General features: G+C 33.4%; 1 long non-coding RNA gene across 1 annotated transcript; it reads left to right on the forward strand.

Annotated features, from left to right (window-relative positions):
* Positions 1–3,897: 3,897 nt before the first annotated feature.
* Positions 3,898–10,884, forward strand: LOC107843390. Its single transcript, XR_001666345.2, has 2 exons — positions 3,898–4,297; positions 10,643–10,884. It is a non-coding gene; the product is annotated as an uncharacterized LOC107843390 (long non-coding RNA).
* The last annotated feature ends 499 nt before the right edge of the window (positions 10,885–11,383 follow it).

The following is an 11,383-nucleotide window of genomic DNA, read 5'->3' on the forward strand; positions in this document are numbered from 1 at the left end:
ATGATGGAGAATGTTGATGCATGGTGATATGACTCACATTTAGAATTTATACTCCTTTTGGAGAGCCTAAAATCATCATGCTTGGAGATTCTCACACAAAAAAAGTGCTTGAAAAGGAAAATTTTGAGTTGAGTTTTACTTCTGAAAGGGTATTGATATTAAAAGATGTACTTTGTACTTCTTCCATGAAAAAAATTGATGTCTAATTTTCTTTATAATAAAGCAAAGATTCAAATAGATTATTGAATTTATCCAATATGTAATTGTGAAAAATAATTTTTTGTAGAAAAGGGATATGCTTGTGATGGAATGTTCAAGTTGAATGTAGAAATGAATAGAACATCTACTTCTGTTTATATGCTTTCTTCTCCAATTTTTGGCATGCTCGTTTTTATCATATTAATGATCGTTATGTGTGAATCATGAGTAGTTTAGGATTAATTTCAATGATCAAAAATAATTTTAAAAAATTTGAGGCTTGTAGTAAATCCAAAATCACAAAAAGCCTCATTTTCATGTTTAGAGAAAAACTGATTTATTAGATATCGTGGATGAAATAAGTATTTTATCACTTTCATTGATGATTTGTCTAAATTTATATATGTTTACTTAATGAAATATAAAAGTGATGCTTTTGGGAATTTCAAAATTTTTTTCCATGAAGTTGAAAATCAGTTTAACAGAAAAATAAAAAGAATTAGAAGTGATAAAGAGCGTGAATATAAGTCACATGAGTTCAATTCTTTTGTTAGATCATTGGGTATAATTCATGAATCTATTCCTCCTTATTCTCCAACATATAACAATGTAGCAGAATGAAAGAATAGAACTTTGATTGAGTTGACTAATGTCATTCTAATTGAGTCAAGTGCACCTCTAAATTTTTGGGGTGAAGCTCTTTTGATTGCTTGTTATATATTGAATCGCATGCCTCATAAAAAGATCAAATTAACACCTTTTGAGTTGGAAAAGGTCATAAACCAAATTTAGGATATCTAAGAGTTTGAAGTTGCTTAGCCTATGTAAGGTTAATGGATCCTAAAATCTCTAAGTTGGATTAAAAAGCTACCACGTGTGCTTTTCTTGGTTATACACCACGTGTGCTTTTCTTGGTTATACTTCAAATAATACAACCAATAAATTTTTTAATCTTGAAGAAGGTATAATAATAGAATCAGATGATGCTATTTTTCATGAAAATAAATTTGCTTTTGATTCTAAAAATAGTGGAGGTGAAAGGACTAAAGAAAATACTTTATCACTAACTTGTTCTTCTACTTTTATTTTGAAAAATAAAGAAAATGACGATTTTGAGTTAAGAAGAAGTAAAAGAGCTAGATCAGAAAAAGATTTTGGTCTTGATTATTATATTTTTAATGTTGAAAATGACCCTCTCACTTTAAAAGAAGTTTTATCCATGATACTATGCTTCAAAAGAAGCTGTAAATGATGAAATGAAATCACTAATTTTCAATAAAACTTGAAAACCAGGTGATTCACCACTGGGTTGTAAAACAATTGGATGTAAATAGGTCTTACATAAAAAGTTAAAATTGAATAGATCTGTTGATAAATACAAGGCTTGGATAGTGACTAAAAGTTTTAAGCAACTAGAAGGCCTGGATTTTTTGACACTTTTTCTCCGATAACTAGAATTACATCCACTAGTCTTTTAATTCTTATTATGGTAATTTTTTATTTATAAATTCATCAAACAAATGTAAAAGCAGATTTTTTTAAAATGGAGACCTAAATGAGGAGATTTACATGAAACAATCTGAGTGTTTTGTTGATGTTGGCCAAGAAAGTAATATGTGTAAACTTACTATATGCGTATATGGCTTGAAACATGCACCAAAACAATGACATAAAAGTTTGATTTCTGCATTATTGATAATAACTTTAAAACAAATGAGTGTGATAAGTGCATATATCATAAGTCTTAGAAAAATTCACATGTTATTATTTGCTTATATGTTGATGATTTATTAATCTTTGGCTTTTACATGAATGTTATTGGAGAGACTAAAAATATTCTTAAAAGACATTTTGATATGAAAGATCTTTGTGAGGCAAACTTTTGTCAAGAAATAGAAATTACTAGGACATGTGATGAAATCTTCTAGACCAGACATTATCTTGAGAAAAGTCTGAAAAAAATATAATTTCCTTGATTGCAAGCATGTTGTAACTCCTTCTGATTCTAGTGTTCACTTTTTTTCTGTTGAAAGTGAAAATGATGTTATAAATCAAAATAAATATGCTCGCATAATTGGAAGTTTGAGATATGCGACTGATTGTACTAGGCCTAATATTGCATATACAGTAGGTGTACTTAGCAGATTTACTAGCAAGCCAGGTAACGAACAATGACATGCTATAACGAGAGTAATGAGATATTTAATTGGAACAAAAACTTGTAGTTTGCTCTATAAAAAAATATCTTGTTGTACTTAAAGGATTTTGTGATGCGGATTGACACACTTTATCAGATGATTCCTTATCTACTACTAATTATATTTTTACTTTGGGTGATGATACTATTTGTTGGAAATTTAAAATACAAACTATTATTGCTAACTCTACTATGGAGGCTGAATTAGTTGCTTTAGCTTCAGCTAGTGAGGAAGCTAATTGGTTGAGAGATTATTTCAACCACCTTATTTTGAAAAACTAATTCCTCCTATTTTAATTCATTGTGATAGCACCACTACAATTGATAGAGTTAAAAATTATTATTACAACGATAAATCCAGACCTATAAGGAGAAAACACAGTAATGTGAGATCATATTTGACAAATGGTACCATTAGTGTTGATTATGTCAAATCTTGTGATGATCTTGTAGACCATTAACTAAGGCCTTAGCAAGAGAAAATGTCTGGCACATATAGAGGGGGATAGGTTTGAAGCCTATAAATTCCTAAGTTATATGTGAGGAAACCCAACCTGGGGACTAGAGATCCTACAACCAGGTTCAATGGAAAAAATGATTCACATGATGACTTCTTGTGAAAAATGCACTACTTTTTATCCCTCCCTATGGTATGAGTGCATTTGTTCCTGTAATGATTGTGGAGGTTGATTTTTAAAAAAACTCTTAATAAAAATCTATAGCTTGTATGAGTGGGGTGCTAAAATTATAGGAACACTGTCGATAGATTTCACTTATGTGAGTGTGGAGGTAGGCTACTTTTTATGAGAATTGGGCTTATTCTAAAAAACGCTCATGAAATCGGAATAGTACAAGGCCATAATGTGTTGGCTATAAATCTCATTTCAATGCCTTGACTTTTTGTAACGCCTCGAGACTACCCATGGACGTCACACGGTGCTAACCCATGATACTTGCATAACTCGTGAGCAACTGAATATGTTACATAAATTTGGAAGAAATAAACGGAAGAAATGTCTTTGCTAAATATTTTTAATAAAAGACTGTTTAAAACATTTACACTTTGGTTATACAAACAAAACTAAAATTAAATACATCAACTCTGAATGACTGTCTGTAAAACCTCTTCCAATATTGACTATAGATAGCCGGGATGTGACTCCCAACTATCCCTAATCAATATGAATGAATAAAATTGCTACTAGAACTATAGTTGACTCAAGTTCTCAAATCATAAGAACTCATCACCTGCTGACTGAAAGCTGCAAATTGTCTGATTATGACATGTGGTATATAATTGATACCTACATTATAAGATAATGTAGCATATAAACATATATGTGATCAGTACTTTTGAAATATAATAAATATATGGAGTAAATGCATAAAAGTAATAATAATTAAATTGTAATATCTCGTTTCACTCGTTAATGAGTATTTGTAGTACAAAAGAAAAAAATAATATAAAGGGATATTAGAATAGGCTAAGCTCATTTAAAAAAAAGAAAAAAAAGAGAATTTAGTGGTTCAAGCCCATGAGGCAATTAAAATAAGAAAAGGGCAAAAATAATATAGGACTTGCCCTTTATGCTGCATATAGGCAGCACAGCTGCTTTAAAATAAGAAAAGGGCAAAAAAGAATATAGGGCTTTGCCCTTTATGCTGAATTTAAACGTGCAAATCGCACAGCAGCAGCAACCAACAAAACAGGAACCAACGTGCAAAATTTCTGCACAGCTATACAAACCCAGTGTATTCCCACTTAGTGGGGTCTGCTTCTGCACAGCTATAGCAACGAAAAAAAGAAAATTCTTAAGAGGTTCTTATTGGGTTCAAGATTTGATCCAAGAAAGTGATACGAAGCATTTGAGGCGACAATTTTGGTATTTCGATATGTATACTGTGAGTAGTAACCTTCCCATAATTTGTATTTCTTAAATTGCATATTTTTACATGTTTTTGTTGAAAATAAGAGTTATTGAATGCTTGAAAATTTGCATGTGGGTCAAGTTTTTTACTTGATATGATATTGAAAATAAGTATCTTGACATGTGTTTTATTCAAGTTTACATGTAACATGATTTAATATGAATTTTAAATGTTATGAATATCTATTGTTTACAAAAGAGTATAAATAAGAGTAGACCTTGATTTGAATCCTGTAGCTGACGGCGAGATCGTTATACCTGGTGCATCTTGTATTTACTAATTACTGTTTAGCCCTCGCTAGTGGGAAGGTAGAACTAGCAAACAGTTGCTGATTTCCCTCGAGTAGGGCCTACTGGTATGATAATTGACTTCTTTCTGAGGGGTCGATTGTTATTGGCTATTCTTGATGTAGAATGCCACACTGATTACATGATTCATTCTTGAAAACCTCCCAAATATGTAATATTTGATATAATATGATGCTTATTGAATTTATTAATGAACTTTTAGTTTATTTTGTTTACACAAAATAAGTCATACGGTTTATCGTTACTCTTTTCTGAAAGAGCATGTATTTCACGATGTTTTATGACTTGTCCCCACTAAAATGGTTGTGGTTAAGTGATATTATTCACTGAGCTAGTGTCTCACTCCTTGCTATTATTTTTATAGAGAATGCAGGTGACGGTGAGGATTTTGTTAGTTAGAGGATTTAAGTGGCATTTTCCTAGTGAGCCTCATACTTGTTCGTGTGGGCAATAGTTTATTTATTTTATGTTCTTTTTCTTGAAACTCTTAGAGTCGCTCCATATTCATTTCTTTAGAGTTTGAGTATTATTTCATTATTTTGATTTGGTGAAGTTATCGACTTTTTCTCATAGTTTGGAGGTGGATTTCGTATTGTTATTTTATGGTGAATGAGTGTTGATGGTTTTTGGTGGATTGTGTTGGTGTTTTGATGTATTGGTTGTGATGTTGAGTTGTTGTATTATTGATTTGAGATTAGGGAATTTTCTTGATAGGCCCAAACACAGGGAAAATTCTGTCCGATTTTCTATAGAATTCTGACAAGACTTGCTTTGGAGTCTTAACCTTCTTAGTGCCGGTCATGATTCTATTTTGGGTCGTGACAAAGTTGGTATCAGAGAACCTAGGTTATTCCTGTGACTAATGGAGCACGTGTTAGTAGTAAAATCTCAATTATGGTTATGTTGCAGGCCATTTATATAATCGTGATTTTGCGAGGACGTGATAGGATGTGTCGTGCCTTTCTTTCTTATTCCTCCATATGTGTGTGACGATTAGTGTTTAATAGTTGAATCTATCTTGTTTTTCTAGTTACCATACGATTTGAAACTGATAATGCTATAGCAAGATCTAGACCAGAGGTTCGGAGTTATAAAATATCATCTTTGAAAATTCATCGTCTCTTCCAACTAAGGGCAACTGACCTGAAATTGGCTGGGCCATGGAAGGGTTTGTTATGCCACAATGAGGAAGTTGTAACCCCCAAATAAAAAAAATAGACATGTAATATAGCCCACCAGTGGAATTAGTACTGGTCCAAACAATAAGGGTGTTAGCTTTTTATCGTTGAGATGTTTATCTCGATGTGAAAAGCTATAGAGCTTGATGGACAGTTTGGAATCAGACAACATAATAGGGCCCAAGAGCATCCCAAGGCACCTATATGGATTTAGATTGTCGAGGACCAAGACGTATCCTTGGAGAAATCTAGAGGTTGAAGCCACCAAAATTCATATATGACAATTCCAGAAGGGTCGTTAAAATATTCTTGGGTGAATATACTTAAAGCTTTGTGAGCTATGGAACATTCTACCGTGAGCTTCGTAGAGCTAGACATTGCAGACGAATTACCATGCATGTTATGATATTGTACTATTAAGGATGCTGGCAGGAGCAACACTATTGCCGCGATGTGATTCCCTAAGTTATTTGTGGATTGTTTGTTTCTTGATCGTGAAAGCATATAACTTGATAGCTAGTTAACAAAAAAAAAATGAAAGAAATCATTCAGATGATAGAATGTAGCTTAAATGACCCCCAGAATTTCTCAACAGCCTCGATATGCTCCTTATTTTCTTACTAAGCATTTCAAGTTTAGAAGTTTTGAAGGGTTGGTTAGCCTTTTAGGCAACACAGCAACCTCATGTGCAAAAATTCTACCTACTGGAAGCTAGTTGATACTGCTAAAGACGTTGAAAATATGAAAAGTTATCAAAAGAGGAACCAGGGATTCGTACAAGGTTGAAACTTAGGGGATTTGATTTGAGTTATGAAGGTTCAACAGTTACTAAAGAGCACGAGCGATGAGGTATCTAGTGTATAAATGGTAAGGATAGTGACAGATTTTCGTGATGTCTTTCCTATATATTTACCTAGACCTACTAGTACAATAAATGGATTTTTGTACTGATTTGGCGTGTGACATGCAACCCATAAAATACCCCTATAATGTATGACATCAGGGGAGTTGAAAACTGAATAAATAATTATAGGAAATATTAAATAAAGGTTTTATTAGACTGAGAGTATCATTGTAGTGTTCATTGATCGTGAAGAAAGAAGACATAACCCAAGAAGAAGAAAAAAAAGAAGGCTCTGACTACCTGCTTTTGAACTAAGTAACGTCATAATAGATTCTTCTTGTCTCATATCGATGTCATACTTGTTTCTTACTGGAAGTCATACACTAATCAAGAATGATTTTTAGTTTGGTTATTATCAGCTTACTATCAAAGAAAATGATTACTACTAAGACAAACTTCATACTTCAGTCAAACATTATGAGATGTCTATCGGACTGGCCCAATGCTCAACATGCAATTGTGGACTTAAATGTAGAGTGTGTGCAAGCCATCCTAGACAGATTTGTAATAGTGTGTATGGTAATATTTCTGTATACTCTCATAGTTGAGTAGAACAGAGATCTTATAAGGTGGAATTGTGGTACAAACATTTTGAGACACCACCTTCACGTTAAACTCTCTGAGTCCAAATTTTGGCCAGACTCTATAGCATTGCTTAGGTATGTTGTATCTAATGATGGGATCATGGCGGGTCCTGAGGGTACATAAGTAGTTCAAAACTGACACAAGCCTATTTCTCTTACACGAAATAGTAACTTCCGAGTTTGACATGCTATTGTGCAGCATTTTCTTGGAATAGTGTTCCTCTAGAATTGTAGCTCCACTGACCCAACTACATAGAAAAAAATGTTAAATTTTAACAGATGAAGGAATATGAGTAGATGCTTCCAGAAGCTCAAGATATGTTCGACTACCATACAAGTATTAGCCTTATCATCAGTTTTGGGAGGATTCATAGTGCTCTCTGATGCTTTGAGGGTGCGAATAGGATGTGTTCTCATGTATGGTAGTTTAGGATTCAAGACATCTAAACGAGCCTTGAGTTTTTTTTTTTAAAAACTACCTTGCTCATAATATGAAGATGGTCGCAACAGTGATTGCTCTAATGATTCAGAGGTGCCACTTATGCAACTATACTAATGAGATTCTTACAGACCACAAAATATTTAAGTGTATTTTTCCAACAGAGAGAATTGAATCTTCGACAACAGAGGTGGTAGATGGAATCAATCAAAGACTGATTTTATTATTATGTACCATTCTGGAAAGATCAACATTATGTTCAATATTGTGGTTGATGTATTGAGTAGAACTTATGGCAAATTTGACATATATATACGTCCTGCAAATATGTCAGACCCGATATGAAAATTCATAGATATTGTTAGCTGCAGTTATGGCCAAGTATTCATTGATAGAGCTCTTAAAGGACACTTAATTTGAGGATGAACTATTATGTAAATATCGAGATAAAGTCCTAGCGGACAAAAAACAAGGATATGACTATTAAAAGATATGGCTTTCTCCAATTAACTAGTTACGTGTAGCATACACAGATGGGTTGAGGTTGATTGTTTTGGAGGAATCACATAACTCTTAATACACTTCACTTCCTAATTCTCTATTTTGTACAATGATACGAATACATTATATTGGTGGAAAGAAGTCTAAGAAGGATGTGCGTGACTTTGTTTCTAGTTGTTTGACTTGTCAATAGGCCAAGGCCGAGCATCAACAACTCGCAATCCCACTACAATAGATAGAGTTGCTGAAGTGGAAATGGTAAGACTTACCGGGAATTTTGCAATTGACAACCTCAAACCCTTTGATTATGCTCCGTATAGATAAGTGTAGACCAACAAAAAAAATCAACGCACTTCTATCAATAAAGACTACTATGGTGGAGTAGAATATATGGAATACATGAACAAAATTGTTTGATTCATATGGTTCCAGTATCATCATATCTAATGGAGAATCACTGCTTATTTCACGATTTTGAAAATCTTTTTAAGAAACTTTAGTGCTCGGGTAGATCTTACCTCAATTCATCCAGATGCATACAAACATTCTGAGTATACTATGCAAATCTGATATGCTAAGAACTTGGATTCTTGATTTTCGATATGGTAGTTGGGATGTTTATCTATCCTTATTTTAACTGGCCTACAACGATTATTGTCAAGCATGCAGATAGATTCATATAAAACCTAGTATTCTAAGCAATATCACTCTCCTATTATATGGTTTGAAGTTGGAGATGCTAATTTGTTGGGATCAAATTTGCTATGGGACGCCATTGACAAATGGCAAGGACCAATTAATCAAACTGTGGTTTCTCACAGCTCAAAATCTTTGTGAATAAGAAAAGAACTTTAGTATTCACAATTATATATATATATATCTCCTGCGATTCCCTCCTATGAAAGGTGTGATGTGGTTCAGGAAAAGAGGTAAATTGAGCTCGAGATATATAGGATCTTATGAGATACTTGAGCGTGTAGGAGGAGTGGCGTATCATTTGACACTTCCTCTTGAGGTGTCTTTTATCCATCTGGTGTTCCATGTCTCTATGCTAAGGAAGTGTATCAGATTCTTCTCGTGTGCTAGAAGTACCGACCTTGCAGTTGGACAAGAACTTAACCTATGAAGAGGAACCAATGACGATTATTGATAGACAAGTAAGAAAGTTAGGATCAAAAGAGTTTGTGTCCGTGAAAGTTTATGAAAGAACCAGATCATTGAAGAGGCTACTTGAGAGTCTGAAAATGACACGCAACTCAAGTATCCTAACTTGTTTCAGTGAGAATGTAATATCTTATTCCACTAATTAATGAGTATTTATAGTGCAAAAGAAAAAAATAATATAAAGGGATATTAGAATAGGCTAAGCCCATTTTAAAAAAAAGAAAAATAGAAGAAAATTTAGTGGGTCAAGCCCATGAGGCAATTATAATAAGAAAACGGGAAAAAGAATATAGGGCTTTGCCCTTTATGCTGCATATAGGCAGCGAAGCTGCCTTTAAATGTGCAAATCGCACAACAGCAGCAACCAACAAAACAGCAACCAACGCCCAAAATTTCTGCACAGCTATAACAACGAAAAAAAGAAAATTCTTAAGAGGTTCTTATTGGGTTCAAGATTTGATCCCAGAAAGTGATACAAAGCGTTTGAGGTGACAATTTTGGTATTCCGACACGTGTACTGTGAGTAGTAGCTTCCCAAGATTTGTATTTCTTAAATTACATATTTATACATGTTTTCGATGAAAGCAAGTGTTATTGAATGCTTGAAATTTGCACGTGAGACATGTTCTTTACTTGATATGATATTGAAAATAAGTATCTTGACATGTGTTTTATTCAAGTTTACATGTAACATGATATGAATTTTAAATGTTATGTACTATTCTGAAAAATGCTTTTATATGAATATCTACTATTTACAAAAGAGTATAAATGGGAGTAGACCTTGATTTGAATCCCGTAGCTAACGGCGGGATCATTAGACCTAGTGCACCTTGTATTTACAGATTACTGTTACAGCCCTCGCTAGTGGAAAGGTAGAACTAGCATACTGTTACTAATCTCCCTCGAGTAGGGACCTATTGATATGATATTTGACTCCTTTCTGAGGGGTCCACTGTTATTGGCTATTCTTAACGTAGAATACCACACAGATTACATGATTCATTCTTGAAAATCTCCCAAATATATAATATTTGATATTATACGATGCTTATTGAATTTATTACTGAACTTTTAGTTTATTTTGTTTACACAAAACAAGTGATACGGTTTATCATTATTGTTTTATGAAAGAGCATATATTTCACGATGTTTTATGACTTGTCCCTACTAAAATGGTTGTGGTTAAGTGTTATTACTCATTGAGCTAGCGTCTCACTCCTCGCTATTGTTTTTACAGAGTACACAAGTGATGGTGAGTATTCGAGTGGCATATTCCTTGTGAGTCTCGCACTTGTTCGTGTGGGCAATAATTTATTTATTTTATGTTCTTTTCCTTGAAACTCCTAGAGTTGCTCTATAGTCATTTCTGTAGAGTTTGAGTATTATTTCAGTATTTTGATTTGGTGAAGTTATCGACTTCTTCTCATAGTTTGGAAGTGGATTTCTTATTGTTATTTAATGGTAAATGGGTTTTGATGGTTTTTGGTGGATTGTGTTGGTGTTTTGATGTATTGTTTGTGATGCTGAGTTGTTGTATTGTTGATTTAAGGTTAGGGAATTTTCTTGATAGGCCCAAAAACAGGGGAAATTTTATCCGATTTTCTATAGAATTCTGACAAGGCTTGCTTTGGAGTCTTAACCTCCTTACCGCCGGTCATGATCCTATTTTGGATCGTGACATAAATATTCATATACACTTTCAATGATGCATGCTAAGTGTAAATGACTCGTCTTGAGATTGAATAAAATAGAGACTGCAAAAATCATAAACATGAGTAATGAAGTATAAGGATAAACTTAGTGAGCCATAACACTTAGTTTCTAAAAGCTTTACTTATTATTCTTATTTGGGGAGGTTCTTCTAACCGACATAAACCATGTGATTTATCATGGAGTCCAACGTTTTACCCATGTTGGGGGGAACTGTTCTACCCTTGCCATAGGAATAGAATCTTAATCTTAGTGATCACTGAACTTA

This window comes from Capsicum annuum, chromosome 10 (genome assembly GCF_002878395.1).
Source record: "Capsicum annuum cultivar UCD-10X-F1 chromosome 10, UCD10Xv1.1, whole genome shotgun sequence".
Classification (NCBI taxonomy): Eukaryota; Viridiplantae; Streptophyta; class Magnoliopsida; order Solanales; family Solanaceae; genus Capsicum; species Capsicum annuum.